Genomic DNA, 23,465 nt, shown 5'->3' with positions numbered 1-23,465 from the left:
AATCCTGATTTAGACGTTTTTTGTTAGTTGTTGTTGTTAGTTAATTTAGTTCTTATGGGAAATCGCAGACTGACAGCCCTGGAAACCAAAATCCCTCTGTTTATCTACATGGCTGGTCTAGTATAGTCAATGACAACACAAGCTTCCCCATTGCCTCAACAATACGCCTAATTCTTGGATAGCCTGTTGAGTCTATCAATAAGGATGCCAGTTACTACTAGATGTGGTGGTGGCATTATGATCTGGACATTTGCTCACAAAACAATAGTTTAAGACCTCTTTCATCCCCATACATTCTATTCAGGTTTTTGCATCACGCTCATCACTGTAGTATCTGAGCATCTTTCAGTACATTAAGCCACGTGACTACTCATCTGTCAAGTGTTCTCTCATTCCCTCCTCAGAGATAGAAACATGTGCAGAGGAGTGTCATATTTTGGTAACGTGTGTCTTTATTCCTGTTATTTGTTTTATGTTAGAGAAGACAAGGTCAAATAAGGTGGAGCAGAAGGTGGAGATTTGTGATGGTCTTTAGTTCCTTGGGGACTTCTCTCCACAGTCTCGGGCCACTTGTGGAGAAAGTTCTGTCTCCCACACAGATGATCTTTAGTCTTATTGCTAAGTGTTCCATTGTGCTAAAGGAGTGTAATTCTCAACAGTCTTTGTCCCAGAGATTTAGATGATCTTTTAGATATCCTGGGTCCAAGCCATGGAGTGCTTTGAAGATAAAGACTTAGACCTTAAACTTGATTTGATATTCTATGGGAGGCCAGTGTAGGGAGTGGAGGACAGGTTTGATATGTTCCCAGTAGCCTGTGTCGCTGAGGAGATGCTGCAGCATTCTGCACCAGTTGGAGTTTCCTAAGTGCAGAAGGCTTCATGCCCAAGTATATTGCATGGTTGTAATCCAGCCAAAAAGTGACAAATGTGTCAATAACTGAGGCCAGGTCTCCATCCGCCAGGATAGGATGGAGTTTCCTAGGCAAGCAGAGATGGTAGAAAGTGTTAGTTGTGGATGCTGCCATGTGAGAACATAGCATGAGTGAGGAATACAGAATACTCCTAGACTATGGACTGAATTGACCGATTGTGGATGTTTATCTTCAGCAAAAGAAGACTGCACCATGACTGAAAGCTCTTCCAAATATTTTTTCTTCCCACCAGCCTCACATCTCTCTTTCTCAGGTTCAGCTTCAGCCAGCTATTCTTCATCCAAGACCTACTCTCATCCAAGCACTTGGCCATCTTGGTGGTTGTCTGTGGTGAATGATAGGTAGAACTGTGTGCCATCTGCATATTGCTGGTGCTTGAGTTTGTGTTGTCTGACCAGGTCACATAGGGTTGAAAAGGAGTGGAGAGAGAATTGATCCTTGTGGAACTCGACAAGTGAGGAGTCTAGTGGTGGATGTGCCATTTACCATCACTACTCTTTGGAAGCATCCTTCCAGGAAGAACTCAAACCATTTTAGTGCTTTACCCTAGACCTGGCATGAATCCAGATTGTGCTGGGTCTAGAATGTTAGTTTCAGTTAGATAAGATTGTAGTTGGCCTTTTGCTAGCTTCTCCACGAGCTTGCTCAGGAATGGGAGGTTTGACACTAGGCTAGAACTGAAACATCAAAGATGTTTTTTGTTTTTGTTTTTTTTAGTGTTGGGTGGACTGTTGTGTGTTCAAAGGAGGAAGAGAAGATTCCTTCTCTAAATGAGGCAATGGCTGTTTTGATCAGGAGTAGCATCAGTTGTTCATGTCTTTTTTTCACAAGTCAGGCAGGGCATGGGTTGGATTCACAAATCTTGGGTCAAGGCTTTTTTAGGGTGTCCAAAACTTCGTGTCTTGAGGAGTGAATGTACCAAATTCTGGGACTGCAGGCTATGTTGGCTGGTGTGTGGAGGCATAGTGGATCCATGCTGTTTGAGAAAGCTTCTCAAATGCATGTGATCTTTTCAGAAAAGTAGGACAGTTTTTACAGTGCTTGGTGCTTAGCTCTGATGCCAGTTGTAGTCATTCAGGATTGATGAAGATATTTACCAGCTCAGATAGCTCCTGGGGCAGGATTTGACAACCTCAGTGGAGGCTAATAGAAAGGTTCTCCTGGCCGCCTGAATCAGACTTTGTTTTCCATTATCAGCATTGATGTTTCCACCTGTCTCTCTTCATTTAGCACAGGGTGTCAGAAAATGAAGAATATCTGTCTGTGATGGGGGAGAAAGGGACCATTTGGAGGCCAGGATGTCAATGGCTGAGGTGAGTGTAGAATGGTTATGATTCACCAGGTCTTCAACTCCTCATCCTCTGAATGAAGTGCTCTAGTCTTTTAGCAGGCTTTGGAATTTGTTGGAGTCTATGAGTCTTCATGGGCAAATCAGAATCCTTGGTGTTGTTGCCTGGGGGATGAAAGGTCTCTGACCACTGCCTTAATGATGTGATGGTCTGTCCAAGAAAATGATTGGGTTGTGATGTCCTCTATCTTGACACCTAGGCCAAAGTTCAGGTCCATTGAGTGACTGGCTGTGTAGGTTGGACCGGAGATGACTTGTGAAAGTCCTTGGGAGGCAAATGATGAGGTGAGCTTTTGTTCTTTCGCATCTGTGGCCTTGTTGATATGTGTGTTGAAATCTCCTAGCATGAGAAGTCAGGTTTCTTACCACCATCTCTGACAAGGTATCCATGAGTTGCTTTATGAACCCTTTAGTCTGCAGTGGTCTGTAAATGAACCTAAAAATGATGTTAGGATTGGCTAACATCAGGCCTTATATGATTATAGCAATTTTTAATTGCTACCAATCTGGGCTATATTCAAATGGGCAATATAGACTTGAAAGGCTACCCATCTCAGTACCAATTCACCTGACCCATCTAGTTCACGCAGATCCTGAGAAACTCTGATGATGAATATCCATGTCTTGTAGTGAATCTCCTTTTCAGGTATTGTATCTATCATCTTCACTAGCCTTTCACATGTGGGGATTAAGGGTCTCAGATCCATGGGACTTTCTCATATGTTCAAGAATGTAGGCAATTGCCTGCATCCGAAAACCAACACACCATCTGGTACTACTATGAAGTTTGTATTTTGACACAATTAGATAAGCTACAGAGATTTACATTATAATAAGTTCTGCCCTTGCTGACACCATCAAAAAGAAGGAGTTGCACAAGCATAAATGAATGAGAAATTTGGCTTATAAAGTTTATTAGTTACATGAGGTGGCTGTGCTGTACATAGAAGTACTGAAAGATGTTGGAATACATAAATAAGAATGTTAATAAGAGAGAGAATGTTACCAAACAGTTTCATGGGTCATTAAATATATATCCACGTGAGCTACTGTGGTAAACAAAATATAGACCTACCTGAGCCTTTTTCTAAAACAAACCATTTTAAAAAAGTTTTTGTTTATTTTTCTGGTTGTTGGAGGGTTTTTTTTGGGGGGGGGGGGCGCAAGTTTTCCCAAATCGGTGCTTCCTAGTTACAGCTGATAGTATTTCCAACTTGACTGGAAAGCAAGATGTACAAGACATGTCTCATAAAAAACCTGTTCTCATGAGCTATCCAGTTCATGTTCACAGAATTAAGACATTTTGATAGCTCATATAAGGCAGTTGGGAACAGTCTACTTTCAAGGAACAAGGACAGGGTTGGGATTTGAGAAGCCCTGAGTTCTAATTCTTATTAGAACTCAGGGCTTCACCCAGACCCACTGAGTGGCCTTGGGCAAAAGTCACGCCACCTTTCTTCCTCAGTTTCCCCATCTGTAAAACAGAGGTAATAATACAATTTGGGCACTTCATCTCCAGGATGTCATGTAAATTAGTTAGTTAATATTTGTGCATAACACCCAATGTGTAAAATACTAGGTATTATTGCCACCTAAATACCATGGTGATTGGGATGCTTAAAAAAGAGTGGAGAGTTTTGTTTACTTGGAATAAGCTTTCAAACCTTCTGAGGATTGCCTACAGTATTTGATGCAAAGTCGCTCCTAGAAATGCTACCCTCAGGGTTGCAGTATGTTCCATTTTGTAGTACAATGTACTGTATATTTCAAGGAAACATAATTTGCTGGATCCTGTTATGTTTCACTGTGTTGTACCAGGGAGAAAATATCTTGAGGAAATGTAGAACATAACAAAGAACAAAGTTTGCATATAAACCAGGAAGCAGTGTTAGTGAACATATGAGCCTGTTTAGTTATTAGGCAGTGCTTAACAAAGATACCATGGCGAACAGGTGCTGCTCACCAAAGGGTGCTTTTGTCTAAACAGCATTTCATGTGAAACAACAACAAAAAAAGACAGAAGAAAAGTCAGCTACGCTAAAGGAAAAATACTTTGCAGAAAAGTAAAATTCTTCCCAGGACTCCAGGAGTTCCACATTCAAGAGGAATATAAATTCACAATCTTCTCATTGCAAAGGCTCTGCATAACCAACCGAAATGAAATGACACTCTGTAGACACTCGGAAAATCATACGATAAAATTGTCTGAAGAAGAAACATTTGGAAACTTCTTTTACTTCAGTAGATGACTCCACACGTAGCTCAAAAGAGCTATCTATAGTATCAAACTGACTGCCTTGGGGCATGCGGGAAAGGGGTTATCATCTTTAGCAGTGCAGCTGATAAAACTAGTGCAGATGTGGTTTGGTACTGGATTCATCTTCCTCTAGGTTGCTACAGTAAAAACATTAAAGGTACATAAAATTATTTTTAAAACAATAAGAAACCCTTTTTATTCCCACATTTCATCAGAGATGGTTGATCTGTCCATAGCATGCAGGGAAAGATTGTAACTTTCCTTGTGCTGACTGCATGTATTGTGGGTAGCAGAGTAGGGGGATGGACAACCTGCAGGGACAGCACTCCCTCTTCTGTGCAAGTCAACATGGAGTGGGCAGAGCCTTGGCCCCCTTCCCTCCTCACCACGTGTTGGCCAGCTGAGCTGGCATGGAGTGGGGAAACAATATGCCCCAGGTAAAGGGCTGGCATGAGATTACTTCCTTTCATCCATCCCTGGAGTAAGGGGGAACCAGGGACCAGACTGTGACTGACTTTCCAGCTAGTTCCTGAGTTGCATCTGGGACAGTGTAACTTTAGATGGGGTTTGTGGCCAACCCACAGCTGACCCCACTTACTGTCATTCCATGAGTACAAACTACAGTACATGGGAGGAACCTATTGGTATCTCCAGATATGGGCCTGAACCAAAACTGTGGTTCTAATGTTCACATACTTGGATATCTACAAAATTAGGGTATGAGTTTTGCAGCCTGAGTCCATGTCTAAGTTCCATTCACATCCTTACTGCTGCTGTCAGCACTCATGTGTTTTCTTTCTGTATATATCTTACACAGATAAGTAGGGAGGCATAATTTATGTTTAAACCTTTTGCAGATATAGCCAAGTGCCTGATAAACTCCAATTGGGAGCCCTTTACGTTGACTTCAGTGGGAGCTCAATCAGGCCCTAGCTTAGAGATGGGTGAACCACTTAAAATAAAACCTGACTCTGTAAAGGTCCTCCATCATTTGAAATTAACCACTGAATCCAAACACAGCTATGGCAATTTACACCAGCCGAGGGTCTGGCCTCTTGTCTTAAAGGCCTAATCTCATTACCACTGAAATCAGGATTAAAATCTCCATTAATTTCCTGTGTAAGGATTCCATCAAGCTTATAAACATATAAGCAAAGGTTGAATATTAAAATGAGCATATCTTTGCCTTCAACAATAAACTTTTTTTAAAAGTAATATTTAAAATTAATGGAGTTTTTATAAATAGTTTATTAGTAATTAGTAAATGATTAATATCAACTGTTTTTCCTAATTATTAAGAGATGTGTTGAACAGACATTAAAGTGTAGTTTGGCATTTTAATGGGTAAGTGCTGTGTAATAATGTATAACATCATCTAGTATTTAAATATTCTTTATGCATGTCTTTCTAACGTTCTACTGTGACATCCCTTGAAATTATTTAATTTTAAAAAGCTATGCCTATACTTATTAATTATTAAGTGTTCAGAAATGTCACCTTAATTTATGGTGATACTGCTATTAGCTATTTACCTTTCTAAAACATGCCTGGTGTTTAGTGATGTGACTTTGCATCAATTTAATGGTCAAAGAGAATGATAAAAGTGTAAGCAACCATGGCTTTGATCCTGTGATCCAGTCTGCTAGCATGAGCCCCTGCACCCATGTGGTGTCTCCTTGACTTCAATGGGATGGCCCAGTTGTGAAGGGATCCACAATAGCTGATCGCACTGCTGGAGAAGGCTTTGTGGAGAACTGAAAAGATGTAATGCAGCTAGTCCAATGCTGCACTCAGACACTCTGCTTAACTACATGACTTTTGGTACTGCACAAAGAACATCACTGGATAAATAACTGCATAGCATGAACTGCTTGCCAAATGTCTTTTTCCTAACTTTGTCACAAAATAAAATTTCTAAATTGCATTCAGAGAAGCTAATCTCGTTTTCCTAAACCCACAAAACTTCCAAATACATCCCTTCCAGAATAGTTGTTTCTTGATCATAGTTCTTCAACAGTATATTAAGCACTCGACATTATCTAAAGCTGAACCTGTACAATACTGCAAATGGTAATTGTGTTTTAATTAAAATGTCAAAATAACCAAAACACAAAGAGCAATTTGCTTATTTTGTAAAATGTATCTAAGGAAAATAGCAGGAGAGAGAATTCCTATCAATGTGACATGTTTCTAGTAAGTAAGGCTGCTCATTTAAATGGAAACACAGTAACACAGAAAAACAAGCAAACAAAATTTCACACTCAGTGTTTCAGGGATTGATGGCGCCTACTGCAGTTAATGGAAGTTTTCACATTGATGTCACTGGCAACAGGATCAGGATCAGTCCTATCAAAGACTACTAATGTGAGTAGTCTCAGTGGCACTGGAGAGTAAGCACTACTTCCACTGGTAAGAGTTTGTGGTGTTGGGACCAGTCCTTCAGTGTAGTCATTTCAGGATTGGGGACATAGTTTGCAATAAACAGTCATACACAAAGATTAATCAAAAATTTAGTTCCTCTATATGGAAATATGGAAGCCTAAAATAATATTTTTAAAACAATGACTCAGAGGAGTGAGAGTGAGATTCAGAGATTTACACCTCTAGTTCATATGTTTAGATCCACCCGGGTCGGTCATGAGTGAAAGCAGTTATCATATGATGACTGTCCATTACAGCAACCTGCATGGAACTTGGAGGGAGCAGCACAGGCTGCAGAAGGAGCAGTTTGTAGGAAGCACCAAGAAGTCAGTCTTTGTGCAGAAAGCTAGAATGCTAGCTGCAGCAGCTCTGTAAATACGTCGTTCTCTTAATAAAGAGATTATTTCACAGTACAGTGTACATGAAATATTTCTAAGCCTTTGTGAAATACTTTGTTGGTCTTGGTTCATTTCCTTGTGGACAGTAGGGTTGCCAGATATCCGGTTTCCGACTGGAAAAGCACCACTGACCGGGCTGTTAAAAGGGAGGCTCCCTACCCGGCTCCTCGCGACTCCCGAGAAGCCTACGGCATTTCCCTCTGGCTTCTAGGTGGAGGGACGGCCACTGGGGCTCTGCACGCTACCCCCACCCCCAGCACCAGCTCAGCAGCTCACGTTGGCCAGGAACCGTGGACAATGGGAGCTGAGGGGTTGGTGCCTGTTGGCGCGGGCAGCATACAAAGCCACATGGGTGCACCTCCGCCTAAGAGCTGGAGGAAGATATCGCTGCTTCCTGGGAGACGCCTGAGGTAAGCCCCACCCGGAGACCGCACTCTGAACCCCCATGCCTCAACATCTTGCCCCAGACCTGAGACCCCTCATGCACCCCAAACTCTGGCCCCACCCCAGAGCCTGCACCCACAGCCAGCGCCCTCCCCCCCGCACCCCAACCCCCTGCCCCAGCCCAGATCCCCCTCCCCATTCCCTGAACTCCTCATTTCTGCCCCCCCCGGAGCCCACACCCCCAGGCCAGAGCCCATACCCCCTCCCACACCCAACACCCTGCCCCAGCCCAGAGCCCTCTCCTGCACTCCAAACCCCTTATCTCCAGCCCCACCCCAGAGCCTGCACTCACAGCCGGAGCCCTTACCCACTCTTGCACCCCAACCCCCTGCCCCAGCCCGGTGAAAATGAACGAGTAAACAAGGGTGGGGGAGACTTGAGTGATGGGGGGGTGGAGTGAGCAGGGGGGGTGGCCTCGGAGAAGGGGCAGGGCAGGTTGGGGTGCGAGCGTGTTCGGTTTGCTGCAAATAGAAATTTGGCAACCCTAGTAGACAGGTGTCCACCAAAGCCACCACCACACTTAGCAACCAGCTAAGGATTTAAAAAGAACATGAGTTTACTCATGCTTTGAGAAGGCGGATGTCACTCTGGCATTAGGAGAGGATTACTAAAATTTTATTGAGACTATTTGGGGAAGAAGAAACTCAGGGTTTCACCCTGCTTTCTTTGGAGCCAATGTCAATTTCCATTGACTTGAGTAAGAACAGGATTAGCCACTAAAACATCTATATTAGACATAACATGGATATACTTCAATGACATGTGTTTATTAAAATGGTCAGCCATTTTTAATAGAAACCAGATGAATGAGGATGGCAAAATCAGGCCCATAGGATGGAAAATATGACAACAATATAATGCAAGTTCATTTTTAAGGAAAGGTGTTATATAAATATTTAATAAAGTCATTTCAAACTAAGCAATATAAAATAAAACACAGGATTTTTTTAATTTAGTTTATACAGCGTTTTAAAGAAAAAAACAACAACCAAGTTTTGCATTATTTCATTAAATAGCTTGTAACTTTGCTGGGAATTTGCGGCTTATTTATTTTTAGATCACTGTCCTCTGTCAGAGCAAAATTTCATACAAGAGATAGTAGTAGTTATTATCAAGGTCTTGTGATTAAAAATCCTTCCACTGAATTCCCTTTTTGCTGTTGGACAGTAACATTTTGAGTTTCATGATTCTGAGGATTGATTCAGACTTCAATTGGAAAGAGGTGATCATGGATTTTTAATTCTTTACCTTGATGAAGAAAAAACTTGGTCTTGAAATTCAACAGCCTGTTTTTCTTCGATTGTGGCTGTTAGCTCCTTCTCTGTTCCATCTTCATCATGATTTGGTTTCCATTCTCTCTCTCTGGAGGAACCTCTGCTAATTTGCACCCACACAATGGTTTATTACTTGCTAGAGTTCTTCCCAACATGTTTTCTTTATTTTTAAAGCAAACACAGAGTTCCATCTGTCTATTCTTCTGTTTAACAAGAAGCAGGTTCCCATGATGGGTATGGAGTTGCCAGCATACGCTGGGAAGACAACAGAAACTAAAATGTTGAATCACAAGGTAAAAGTGCACAGTTCTGTTCTCTTGGTAAATAAAAATACAGCAAAGAAATAATAGGATTAGAAACAAATGTTCATGTAGAAGCCATATACTGTAGCAAGGTACTGCCATTCTTTGACTTTCCAGATTTTTGAGGCATTGGAACAGATTTTTTTTAATAGAAAGCAGATGGCTTTATATTATTTAATTTACTGAAATTTATTTAGTATGAAAAAAGGATAGATCTAGCTGTCTCCAGCATAAAAGCTCCCTAACTACATTAGCTCCTGAGTGGTCTGCAAACTGAACACGACCACTGTGCTTTTTAGATGAATTAAGTCTTGTCTTCCCTGACTGCAAGACAGTCCAACTTCTGAATCTCCTTTATTTTATAGAGAAGGACATCTAGACAACCAATATTGCATCACAGTAGTGATGCTGACTAATGTGCAGCTAAGGTATAATTTATAAGGCTATCTTTTCCTATATTCTTTAGATCTATACCCATATTTAAGTCCCAGATCAGCTCCCATAATGATCCCACAATTTCATGGTATCATCCCCGCCTTCCTCCGCCATTCCCCATTAGGTGTTATATCAGTCTGTAGTCTGTTCGGGGGAATGGGACTGGGGCTGGGGAAGTGCCACAGGACAGGGCCTAAGGGGATGCACACTGTAAAACATCTTTCAGCTGTATTATGATTTCCAGGGGCTTCACATCCCCATGTCTACCCATAGTCCTAAGGGCCACCATGATGAGGGGAAGAGGCTGGTAGACCATTGCTCCTACGGAACCATGTTCCTAGGACGCCAACAGGAAAGAGAGTAGAGGTGTGAGGAGATAGAGCCAGTGCAGAGGCTCAGGGCTTCCCTGCAGGCAATTCTGATTTACTGTAGTGCAGGGGGGAAATTCCATTAGAGTGGCGAGAAGTGATCTCCATGGAGGAACCCTTGTGGAAATGTTCTGTCCCACAACTTCTTCATGCCTGGGGGCAGTTGTTCTGCTGGGAAGCAAGGGAGCTGATCTGGGCCTACATGGTCATTTCAAGCATAGATGAATATGGCTGGTGTCCTCTTTGATTTCATGTAGGTGGGGGGGCAGAGAATGTTTATTTACTAGTTGTTTGTTTGCTTGTTTGTTTTGTTATTGCCCTGGAACTGTAGATGTGGCTGAAATTAGACTAATCCTAGGACAACTAACAAATAGCCTACATTTGATCTCATTACTATAAGCTAAAGAAGTGCTTTTAAAGCAGCCTTCGGACAAGATTTGTAAATGCGAGCTTCATTCTTATTTGGTACAAAACACATTAATATCATCAGCAAAGAGAGGGAGCTAAATTTTTTACATGTAGAGAATTAAACACAGCGGGTGATGACAAGCTGGTAAAGTGCCTCATTAGTAAAAGAATAACAAGAGGTTTAACAGAAACTCAGTGTTCTGTAAATCTATGGGGCAAGGTTTTCCAAAGTGACTGGTGATTTAGGGTTCCTCAGTTTTTGGGTGCTAGACTGAAACATCTTAAAGAAAGCTAATTTTCAGGAACCATTGTGCATCCACTTCTGAAAATCAGGCCCCTTTAACACGTCTCAAGTTGGGCACTCCAAAATCACTAGACCAGGGGTCAGCAACGTTCGGCATGTGGATCGCCAGGGTAAGCACCCTAGCAGGCCGGGTCAGTTTATTTACCTGCTGATGCGGCAGGTTCGGCCGATCGCGGCCCCCACTGGCCGCGGTTCACCGTCCCGGGCCAATGGGGGCGGCGGGAAGCGGTGCGGGCGAGGGATGAGCTAGCCGCAGCTTCCCGCCGCCCCCATTGGCCCAGGATGGCGAACCGTGGCCAGTGGGGGCCGCGATCGGCCGAACCTGCCGCGTCAGCAGGTAAATAAACTGGCCCGGCCCGCCAGGGTGCTTACCCTGGCGAGCTGCGTGCCAAACGTTGCTGACCCCTGCACTAGACACTTTTGGAAATCTTGGCCAACATTTTTTCATACTGGCAAACCACTCTCTTGAATCATATTAGGACTGCATTATACCAGTCTGGGTTAACAGGGCAGCAGAACAGTGGAGGGCTGGACTAAATGACTTCTTGACGTCACTCCAGCCCTATATTTCTATGATTTATAGGGCCAGACTCACACCTGATATAAACTGTCTTAACCCTGGGGATTTTAATCGGAACATTGCTGTTTTTTACCAGCTGAAAATCAGGCCCTGTGGGGAAGGCTTTGCAATGGAAAAAGGTTAGAACCTTGTCTTTTAAATGAAAAATTTACATTCTGTAGAAAACAGATTCAAAAATATAACATTTATCACAGTCAAATATTTTGGAAAATACTTATTCTTATAAACATTATTCACCAAGCCTGGAGAATAAGTAACAAGAGACCCGCTCTGCAAAAAGAGTGTAAGAAACACAGCTGACAAAATTGGGAGATACGCACATAAAAGCTGGGAACAAACCATAATAAAAGATGTAACTTGAATGGGCAGATTGGATACCTGGGGATATGAAGGAAATCATAGATGAGTCGAGGAGTTGAACAGCAAGTATGCTGGCTAGGTAGCTTTTGATAGATAGAACTCTAACCTTCTCGAGCAGGTTATCTGTAAGATGTTTTCATTCTCTTTCAGATTCTGACTCACACACACAAATTATTTTGATTAGTGCCTTTTCATTCTCAGGAGCAGCACTTCCTAAATTAATGATCATATAAATTATAGAACCTTGTAACACAATATATTGCAGGTAGGCACTACTTGGACAAGTTTTAGTTTTATTTTACTGGTGTCAACATACATCATAATGATGTTTCTGTTGCTTCCTATTTCACTTGTTTAGAGCAAGTGGGGCAATAAGCAACAGCATCTTGGGCCAGAGCCTACTGCCTTTTCTTTTGAGCAGCACCTTCGTCCATGAATAGTGCCATTCAAATGAATGAGGCTGCCTATGGAGTCAAGTTTTATCCAGGTGAGTAGGGGTGGCAGAATCTGGCCTTATGCAACTAACAACTGACTCTTACTCTGTTTCTGAAACAAAGATGTTAAGTTCTTATTAAACGTACGGCCAAATCCTTTCCTTGCTGTAAATGCACAGTAATTCCTTTGAAGTCAGTGTGGCTAGACTTTAGTGAAGTGTTCATTGAATAGACAAATTAGATGGTTTAATCCACAATAAATCTATTTTGGACTCTTTGTTCTGATGAACTCATTTAAATGCATTATATTTAAAAATTACATTTTCAGAAGCTTCTTTAGACATTTTCTTAATCGGTTGTCATGGTGATGTCACTGATTACAGTTTCTGGCTGTCCCATTTGAAGATTATACATTACTTAATGATCTAAAAAAATTGTTCTAATTTCCTCAGAGATAAAAGATCTGCTTCACAAAAGGAATTACACAGGTTAATCACAGTAAAATGATGGTAACAAAAATGCAGATGAAACATAATGTAAAGAGAGATTTCTCTAAGATTACAAGCTGAGGAAGTATCACATAGGGCACCTTTTATAGATCTGTTTTTGATAAATACGACAATAGAGCAAAATACATTTAATTCCTACAAAAATGAGAGAGGATAAGAGCAAAGAACATTTGAAATATAACTCCCAGTAAAAGAATTGCCCTCATATCTCTTTAAAACTACAAAGTGGTGGACTCTGGTGAGCATCTGAAATTATTTTGTATTTAAAAGGAATTTGTTGTGACATCTTTCTCAGTTCTTTGGCCTGACTGTCTCTTTGATTTAGGTAGTTCCGCAAGGTACAATAGAGTTCCATCTAGAAATACAGTTTCAGCTTCTCCTGAGTGTACTTTCCATTTGCAAAAAGAGTAATTTCTTGTTATTTTTATCTTTTAGATTTTTCATTCTTGTCATAGCTAAACAATAAGATGCAGCAAACAGTGGTTATGTGAACTTTTAAAAAATGCCTTAAATGCACCTTTCATCAACAACATTTTAATTTTAATGTTTTTTAAATCTCCTTGTTTACCAATATCCTAGGCTATGTCTTTTCTTCCATTAACATTCCTTCTCACAGACGTCCAGTTTGATCTGGAACAAAACATTACAAGCAGCTATTGCAGTATTTATTTCTGTTTGTGTCCCAGCAACTGGCTCCCTTTATTATAGCAGTTATTTGCACTTAGGTCATGATCCTGCAAATTGTACTACTCAGGTAGACCCCTGTGAAATCAATGGACCTGTACAAGGAGCAGTATGCAGGACTGGAGACATAGATAGCATCTTTCATAGAACCCTTTCTGTGTACAGTATACTCTTGTATCCCAAATCCTGTTGTCTGAACCTCCGCATTATCCAAATCCCTTCCTTGTCCCCCAGGCATCTCATGCTGAAAGGGATTTGGATAATGCAGAGGTTCGGATGATGGGGAAGAGACCACCCCAGCCAGGACTGCAAAGCGGAGGAGGAGTAAGACAAGCCCCTGGCCATGGGGGAGGCCACCCTGTTGCTGAATGGCTCTGCCGGCAGATGACACCCGATCCCAACAGGTGCAGGGAAGGCTGTGGTCCTGGAGGGGCAGAGCAGAGTCCTGGCCGGGATCTCCATTCTGCCCCACACTTTGTGCCTGCAGGGATCGGGTGTTGCCAACCCTGCGGCAGCACAGGGAGCCCTCTGCAGCCCCACTGTCATGGGAGTAAATGAGTGGAGAAGAGAAAAGAGCCCCGGTCAGGACCGTGAGAGGAGGAGGAGGATGACAAGCATGACAGGTCATCCCACTGCTCAGTGACTCCCACCCTCTCGAGTATCTGAACTCCTGATTGTCCAAATAAAATCTCTGTTCCCCATTCTATTGGGATAATTGGGAGTATTCTGTATTTACAAATATTAATGCATTATGAGACACATCACCCCCCTGCGGTCGTGTTCCTTCCATTTTACAGATGGGAGGACTGAAGGATAGAGGGATGAAATGACTTTTCCAAGGTTACTCATCAAGTCAATATGTAGTGTTGCTGTAGTTGTGTTGGTCTCAGGATATCAGAGATACAAGGTGGATGAGGTAATACCTTTTATTGCAGTGGTTCTCAAACTAGGGTGGCTGCTTGTTCAGGGAAAGCCCCTGGCCAGTAGGAGCCGCGATCGGCCGAACCTGTGGACGCGGCAGGTAAACAAACCGGCCCGGCCCGCCAGGGGCTTTCCCTGAACATGCAGCCGCCCTAGTTTGAGAACCACTGTTTTATTGGACCAACTTCGTTCTCATTAACAGAAGTTGGTCCAATAAAAGGTATTTCCTCACCCACCTTGTACCTTATCAAGTCAGTTGCAGTCAGGTACAGAACCCAGAACTCATATTTACTATTTCTCTGCTCTAACCACTAGACATGCCCACTCCCTCTTTCTTTTGACACGTTCCCTTCCACCAAACCACCTTAATCTCTTGTAAAGTCATCTTATCTTTGGGTCTGATTCAAAGCCCATTGAAGTCAACAGAAAGACAAGAATATAGCAACATTACACAGCTGTTTGTGTACTAAGGAAGGAATTGTAAAGATATGTAATATACAAAAAGAAAGCCACATTCATTAGCTAAACAAAATATATTTATTATTATCCCTCATGGTACTGGTTGAATCTTAAAAATTTTCAGAGCTGCAACTCAGTGTGACTGATCAGCTAAACAGTTTTATACTTCTTTGACCCTCTTAAGTCCACAAAACTAGGCTGAAATCTCCTGAAAAAAGTCTTTCTTACAGGATTTCAAATAATTCCTGCTTTATTTCATTGTCGGCTAACGCACCAAATTTCAGCAGTGCACAAAAATGCAAAGAAAAACAACAAGAACAATCAACAGACTTAAACTGGGTATGGAAACTGTTTTTTCCCCCTTCTGAAATGTATCTGTATACTGGGGATATTGCTGAATACTGGGTGGGGAGGGAGGCTTACACTGTCAGCCGGTCTACACTGGGCGGGGGGGTCGACCTAAGATACGCAACTTCAGCTATGCGAATAGCGTAGCTGAAGTCAGCGTATCTTAGGTCGATTTACCTGGCCGTGAGGACAGCGGCGAGTCGACCGCTGCCGCTCCCCCATCGACTCTGCTTCCCCCTCTCGCCGCAGTGGGCGTTCCGGAGTCGACGGCAGAGCGATCGGGGATCGATTTTATTGCGTTTACACTAGGCGTGATAAATCGATCCCCAATAGATCGATCACTACCCGCTGATCCAGTGGGTAGTGTAGACGTGCCCTGTGAGCTAAAAATGCTGTTTTTCATGATATGTAATTCAGAATAAATTTTGTCTGGCAGGTACAGTTAAATCTGAAGCTGTCTCTATCTGAGCATATACAGTTACTGAAAGCTATTAGCTATTTAGGGATAAAGCACCAGGGCTTTGAATTATCCAAAGGATAGTTAAAACTGACATATGATTTATTTCCAGAAAATATTTACTGATATGTGAAACTGTAGCTCATATTGCCCTAAAATTAGGATGCTTTAATCAGGGGTTAAATGTTCCTGTTCTCCTCCAGATGGGTTATGTGCACCAAACACAAATTACCTTGCCTTTTTAGTGGCGATCAACATTTGTATTGTGATTCAAAAGACAGGAAAGAAAAAAAAAATCACTCCCAGTGACATGTGGATGTTTTTGTGGTCTTGAAGAAAGACATGCTAACTGTAGCTTTGAGTGCTTGTGCCATTAGCAAAGCAGGAGTTTATTTTCCAAACAGAGCAAAATGTGTTGAGCAGTTTTAACCATCTCTTATGACCAATAACATTATTCCAGGAAGTATGAAAAAAATCAAAATAAGAAAGCTTCCAAAAAGAAAGCTGATCAGTTATTGAAAAGAAAATTTGAGGAAATAAATTGCAAGAAGGTGGGGCTGGGGCTGTTATGATAATGTGAACATGTAACAATGGTCCATTTTGGAAGGCCTTCAATAGGCTTTGAATCAAACCCATAACACCTATCTCACCTCAACAGGGGCAGGGTTTTGGCAGGCCTGAAGGAGGAGACACTCTATCCGTCTGTCTGTCTAGCTATCTTATCTATGGTATTTATAAGGGCTCCATTGACATAGTATCTGAGCACCTCGCAGTCTTTAAGGTATTTATGCTAACAACACCCCTGTGAGGTAGGTAAGTGCTATTACCCCATTTTGCAGATGGGGAATGGAGGAGGAGTGTGAGAGAGAGACTGAAGCCCAGCTACTCAAGGTTATTTAAGCACACTCCCATTGATTTGGGAGTTAGACACCTAAATACCGGGTGAGAATTTGGGCCTTAGTGACTTTCCCAATGTTCCACAGGAAGTCTGTGGCAAAGCCTTGGAATGCAGGTCTCTGATTTCCCAAGTCCTAGATAGTGTCCTAACCTCTTTCCTCTTTCTCCTCCATCTTTCCTCTCTCTCTTTCTCCCTATGAACTCCCCTTCTCTGACTAGGGAGTCCATGAAAAGGCAAGTTTGCAAGGCCTTTGTCCCTGTCAGGGACTGGTGCATTTGACTACTTCTGGCTCCTACTGGTTCTTGCCCTTTCTCTTGATGTAGAGTAGAATACTTGGCTTTGATGGTAAGGCTTCTGACATTGCAGCGCCTATGAAAAAAGTGCCTCAGTAGATAGTTTATGAAGAACTGCACCTTGAATTTGATGAATGTGGATTGGAGAGGCTTTTTAAAAAGATAATCAAATCTATTATTTCTCAACTCTGTTTCTCTACTTCAGTGCGGCAGGTGTGTTTTCGCTATTAGGTGCACAGATCATAGGTTGTGTTGGCTGCTGGTTTAGTAGGACTATCACCCAAGACATACTCTGACTTATTTCACACATAGTTACAAATTATCATTTGCACTTTAGCCTTATTACATTTCTCTGGCTTTGAGCTTTCTACATGCAGGGCAAAGATTCTCTTATGTTTGCAGGCACACTTTTCTGGAGCAGTTTGGCTCTTTTGTACTAACTAGCAAACAAACCCACACGCCCATTTACTGTACATGCACATGCTCAGCGGCATCAATTTAGCGGGTTTGGTGAAGATATGCTAAGTCAATGGGAGAGTGCTCTCCCGTTTATATCTGTAATCCACCTCAAGCTTGAAGCAGAAGCTATGTTGGTGGAAGTGTGTCTCCCGTCAATATAGCATAGAGTGGACACCGCTGTAAGTCGATCTGAGGTCTGTCGATTTAAGTTATGTTACTTACATAACTTAATTAGCATAATTTAGATCGGCTTACAGTGTTAGTGTAGACCAGTCCTCAGAAACCACTATCAGGAAGAGGCGGTTGTGATGGCTCAGTCATGTCAGGAGAATGGGAGGCGACTATATCCCCAAGAATATTTTGTGCAGCGAGATTCAGGATGGATCTAGAAAGTGGGATCGCCCTTTACCGCGATGTGTGCAAAAATGATATGAAGTCATTCAACATCAATGTAGAAAGCTGTGAGTGTCCAGAATCTCTTCCACTTTGGAGGAGCTATCTGGCACTGGGTGCAACTCAACATGAAGGGGCTTCGATCCAGACAGGGCCGGCTCCAGGCACCCACCAGCGGAGGAAGCACGTGCCTGGGGCGGCACATGCTAAGGGGTGGCATTCTGTCCATTCTTGGGGCTTCGGCAGTTTGGACGGCAGTCCGAGCAGCTTTTTTTTTTTTTTTTTTTTTCCTTGGGGCGGCAAAAATGGTAGAGCCGGCCCTGGATCCACAGGATGGAAGCAGAGCGAGAAAGAAGAAAGCAGTGTGCTGTAATCTTGGACTCTAACTCAGACAACACATGGATCTGTGAAATTTGTAACAAGCCATGGCACTATTGAATTGGACTTGCAGGCCACAAGCAGATTCATTAGGTACCTGATTAGACCTCTTAACACGTGTACCATGATCCAATTTGGATCGATGGTAGCCAATGAAAAGAGTCATAGAGTTGCAGAGGATAAGGCCAGAAAGGACCACCAGATCATTAAATTCTCCACAAATTGACAACTTTGGCAAGTACTTTCTTAAAAAACAAAAGCATTTGCAACACTGTTCTAAGCTCTGATAACATACAATTAATTGAATTAATTCCATCTACTTCTAAGGCCCTTTATTTTCAGTTTTTACTTATTTTTACTACAAATTTCCTGGTTGTACAAAAACTGTTATTCAGTATTTACTGATTTTCACCTGAGTTTTGGAATACTCAAGTACATGAAAATACTGGTAATGTTTAGAAAATCCAATCCATTATATTAGATATATGTGTTTGTGTTAATAATAAATTAGTCTAAGGGTAACTGTAAGGCTGTTTGTTAAAATAAGGCAATGTAGTGGGAAATACACATACACACAGTCATAGGCATGTGCATGCATATGTGCATGTAATGTTAATATACAATTCATTAAATAAATGATATTAAACTCCTTGTACTTTTAATATTCCTACTTTCTCTATTTCTTGCCTTTTTTCTGTCCTTTCATTCATCAGTGTTAACCCTGATGTTTACCTAGAAAACTGTGAAGTTAATTTTTTGCATTGATTTTTCGCCATTTAAAACAATTCTAATAAATACTGATAAATTCCCAGGAAATTCTAAACAACGTAAAAACCGAAAACGAAGGGCCCTGTCTACTTCACAGGTGATTGAAATCTGTCTATTCCAGCATACTTGTATAACAATAATTACCGTTTTACTTCATCATTGCTCTGTGACTTGGATGAATCCATGTTTGGCAGCTTGTGTTATGTATATTTTTACTCAAACCTAACCAAGCCTCAGCATAGATTACTGTTCTTACCGCCAGAATTTTTTATTCATGTTTATCCACAGTGGGTGCAAGCAGCATGCAAAATAAATGAAGAATGATACCACAAATGTCTTTAGAGAGGTATTAGAGGAGAGTCAGCAGAGAGGAGTTTATGAAAGTTGCATGAGCTGTATATTATATATGCATATGCTACATCAGCTAGAACATTATGTATCTGGTGCTCTACAGCAGCCACAAATATTATGTTTGGCATGTAATGAAATCTTGACTTTGAAAACAAAAATGTTTTTATTCAACAAAATGTTTTTTTTTTAAATGAAGATACCGATCCCTAATTGTCCTTTGAGACACATCTGAAGGTCAACGTTATAATTAATGATGATTAAGTTACCGCCGCAACACATCTTTGCAACAATCAATTTTTTTTTTGCAACGGGGCTTTAATTATGTTTTACTGCAATGAGAGCCAATGTTCTTTCTTTACCCTGGCTACCACTATTGTCAAAATGTCATTCATCTATAGCTATATAGATAGAGATATTTCTCTTTAGGTGACAGTGTTACTGAAACCAAACCCAGAGATTCAAACTAAAGTGTGCACGATGAGGTTAGAAACACTAATGTATTAAATATCCACAAAATGTTTTCTTGAGCACTAGAGTTGTCTGACTTAATAACATAGAAAGGAATCAGGCCACCTCTTTTCGCAGAAAATGTAACCTTCCTCTAATTAGCCTCTACCTGCTCTGAAAATGTATTTAGCACACTCATTAACAGCACAATATGGACTGGAAGAGCTGCCCCATACGTTGGATGTTCTCTCAAATACTACATATATTTTGTATAACAGAATAACTTTTTGAACATTTTTTTAATAAATAAAATTAACCCAAATACAACAAAAATAAACTACTTCTCATTAACCAGAATGAAACTTTCATTTTGTAACATCAAGAAAATAAGTATTTGGAGGAAAAATAATCTCCATATTAATAAAAAATAATCTCTTGGTTGATTGAGACTCTCAGGGGTGAGCATGGTATATAGTCTGGCACTGATCTCTCTTTCTGCAAGGTCCCAGTCCTCTTATTTTTCTCTTGAGGCTAAAGGCTCCTTTTTTCATTCATTCATTTGTTCCTTCTTTTTCTCCAGCCTTCTCAGTGGTTAATATTTTCTCCATTCTGGTTGCCTAGGGCCCAGTGCTCTGAAACATTGTGTCCCCTCAGTGCCCATTGAAATCAATGGATGTTGAGGACACTCAGCATCTCACAGGACTACGGTACCAGCTTCTGTCTCTTCAACTGGTATGTTCTGTTTACCTCCTCCCATTACTTGGCTTAAATTTCCTCTTCACTTTTCTCATCCCCTCTACCAGTCACTCCTTCATCTTCTTTCTTGTCATGGTCCCTTATTCTTCTTCCAGGAGATCATTTGTCATTTTCAGTTGGCCTATATTCCTCCTTCTTAATTTCTGTGTTCCCTTTCTGCTAAGCTGACTTTTAGGTATTATATTATCCTGGCAGCTGAAAACAACTGGGAATCTTCTGCCAATGGTGCCTAGGCAGAAATACAGGCAGACAAGAGTTGGGCCTATGTTGGTTTGACAGAGCCTGAGTTTGTTGATTTTTAGGTTTAGTTTAACCTTCTTCTATTCACTCAGTGTGGTTTTTTTTTCTGAAGAGAATATAGTGGGATGTATGAAAGGGATATTTAAGGCATTTATTTTAGCTGCCATTAGTCAATATGTCTAATAGGAGAGAGTACGTTGGTGGTTGTATCTGCCTACAGTGTTACTGATACATGTATGTTTATAAAATAAATGCATGTGGCATTCAGCTCTCTCTCCCTCTCAGTTCTTTTGAGCATTGCTTACTCTTTTTTCTCCAGGTCTACCTCTCCTTTAAGCCTTTTCCTTATTCTAGACCTGCCACCTCTTTAATTTGTACTGTCTGCGGAATTCCATCAGTTTTGTTCACCTCTCCTAGTTCCAAACACTCCCAACCTGTCTGCTGATCACTGATTTCTCCCTGTTTCCTTGCTCTGAACTTACCCTATTCTGACATTCAGTTTTCCCATTTCAACCCAGCAGCTGGCCGGTGAGGAGGAGGGGAAATGAGCAAACTGTCAACTAAGTTCTTTTCTAAGCCAACCCTAAAAGTAAACATTTTTATTGTAAAAGGTTCAGTCCAGTTCCATAAGTAAATCTCAATCTCTTGATGATTGAGTGTGCACAAAAGGCCTGATTGTCAGGTCCATTGATTTCAATGGTGATTCTTCCTGCAGGGCAGAAAATCCCCTGAAGAACAGGAGAAATTTTGAAGGGTGAGGACTGTAATTACTTTATGCTGAAATATCATTATTAAAATGTCTTCCAATTTCAGGACAGCACACAGTACATTATACATTTGTTACTATTTATCTATAGAGACTAAAAAAACATAGATGTTTGTTTGCAAATAATTTAATATGTGATGCTCATGCAATAGCTTGGTCAGGCCGAATATCGGTTTGTCATGGCCTGTTCTCATTGTTCTATGAAATCCAAGTCACTTTATTGCATATTATCTTTACCTTCATTATCCAAAAATGTGCTAAACTCCCCTCTAACAGATTGCATAAATTCATCTGAACACTTACATGTTTTCTCCCAAGTCCTTGTTGTTTTCAACAGATGGCAATGTAATTCACCATTGCAACTGAGTGTCATGAATTTGATATAGTGATCAAATGAATAGCTCTTCCAGGTAGGCCAAAAGGAGGCAGTAGCAGTAGAGGATTTAAAACAAATATATTTATTTGGCTGTTGTAGATTCAGAACATACCATGTTCATATCTAATTGCAATTCCTCAGAAATGTGCACGGGTAGAAACAGCTGATTTTCCATCTGAGCTGAGACCCTTTACATACTGGCATTCGATTTGATTAATGTTTGCATTAAGAACAATTTATTGGTCACTTGCTCAGCAGAAGCTTGCCAGAGAAAGATTACACATGCTAATGTTTTACCACTTACATCCCCATAAAACATATACAGATTACAAATTGGACAATATAAGACTAATTAACGCAGATCAGCAGCTGTGTATGCTGAGGCGATATATTGAGAAAATCTGATTTACATCTTTGTTCAGTCAAAATCAGCTCATTGACCATCAGTTTGAAGAATGCCTGAGTGGGAATTAAAAACACACTACTAAGACCTTACTCAAATATTCAGCCTTCAAACTTTTTGTCCATAGAGCTAGATGAATGAAATATGATTTTCTGAGATTCACATCTAGTTTAAACAGAACATGAAGATCACATTTCAATTACATCTCCCCATTAGCTCCAGAGGTACTGGGAAAAAGCAATCCAAGGATGATACAGGCAAGACAAATGCCGTGCAGCACTGTAAGTAAATTCCAGTATAAAGTAAACAGCTAAATTTTCCCTGTTGTAATTATTGCTCTTAGATTTTTTTCTATTGTAATAGGAAATAGGATATATGACAAGAAGAAAAGCCTAGCTTAGCTAAAATAAAGGAGGAAAAGATTATAAAGCAATTAGAGTAGTTAGGGATCATTAGGAGTCTAGTCTAACGCAAAAGCTTACAATTGCGGAAAAGAAAATACATGAAATATAAAAGCACTTTACTCTTACTTTGACCAACAACATTTGCACACAAGTGAACCATATGCTAGTTGAGAGTGAGACTAAGGCAGATGTGAAGGTTTATGAGAAAAAAACATACAGAATTAGCATGAAGAAGCCGGCTGTTCTTACTCACAGCCCATAATCAGAAAGGAATGTGTCATTTCTATTTACTCATAGGCAGTGCTGGAAAATGAATAGCATTAAACATTCAGCAACATTATTCCTTTTCTGTGTCTGCATAAATTTTTAACAGTTGTGATGTCCAAAATAATTTGTATACATTTTTAAGTTAGGAATATGCACACTATGCATAAGCCAATTGTACAAATGCAAATTCCTAGGACTAATTCTGTAGTGTGAACTAGACTATGTTTATTCAGTTTGAAATTAAACATTCAAATTGTAGCCAAGTTGCCTCACACTCTAAAGGACAAATTTTCAGCTAGCCTTAAGACATCCTAGATATTTTGTGCCTGCTTTATCATATACAACTGTGCCTACAAATATGAGCATGCACCCTGTCAAAGCTGATTCCCCACTCTGGCACTTCGAGTGCAGAAGGTGGGGGCCCGCAAGGATTCTAAAAATTAATACTGGCCTCTCCAGGCTTGTATTAAACTCCCAAGGATACAGCTTTTCTCTGACCTTGGATGGTTAGGTGCTGCCACCACCCAAGTGCAACCTCCCCGCCCCCTTTGAGAACCCAGGAAGGAGCACTTGGGAATCCCTTCCTGTGGGGTACCCTCAAGCCCCTTCAGCCTCCCTCTGGG

This window comes from Emys orbicularis, chromosome 14 (assembly GCF_028017835.1).
Source record: "Emys orbicularis isolate rEmyOrb1 chromosome 14, rEmyOrb1.hap1, whole genome shotgun sequence".
Taxonomy (NCBI): Eukaryota; Metazoa; Chordata; order Testudines; family Emydidae; genus Emys; species Emys orbicularis.
The sequence above is the reverse complement of the archived record's forward strand: the minus strand, read 5'-3'. Positions refer to the sequence as shown.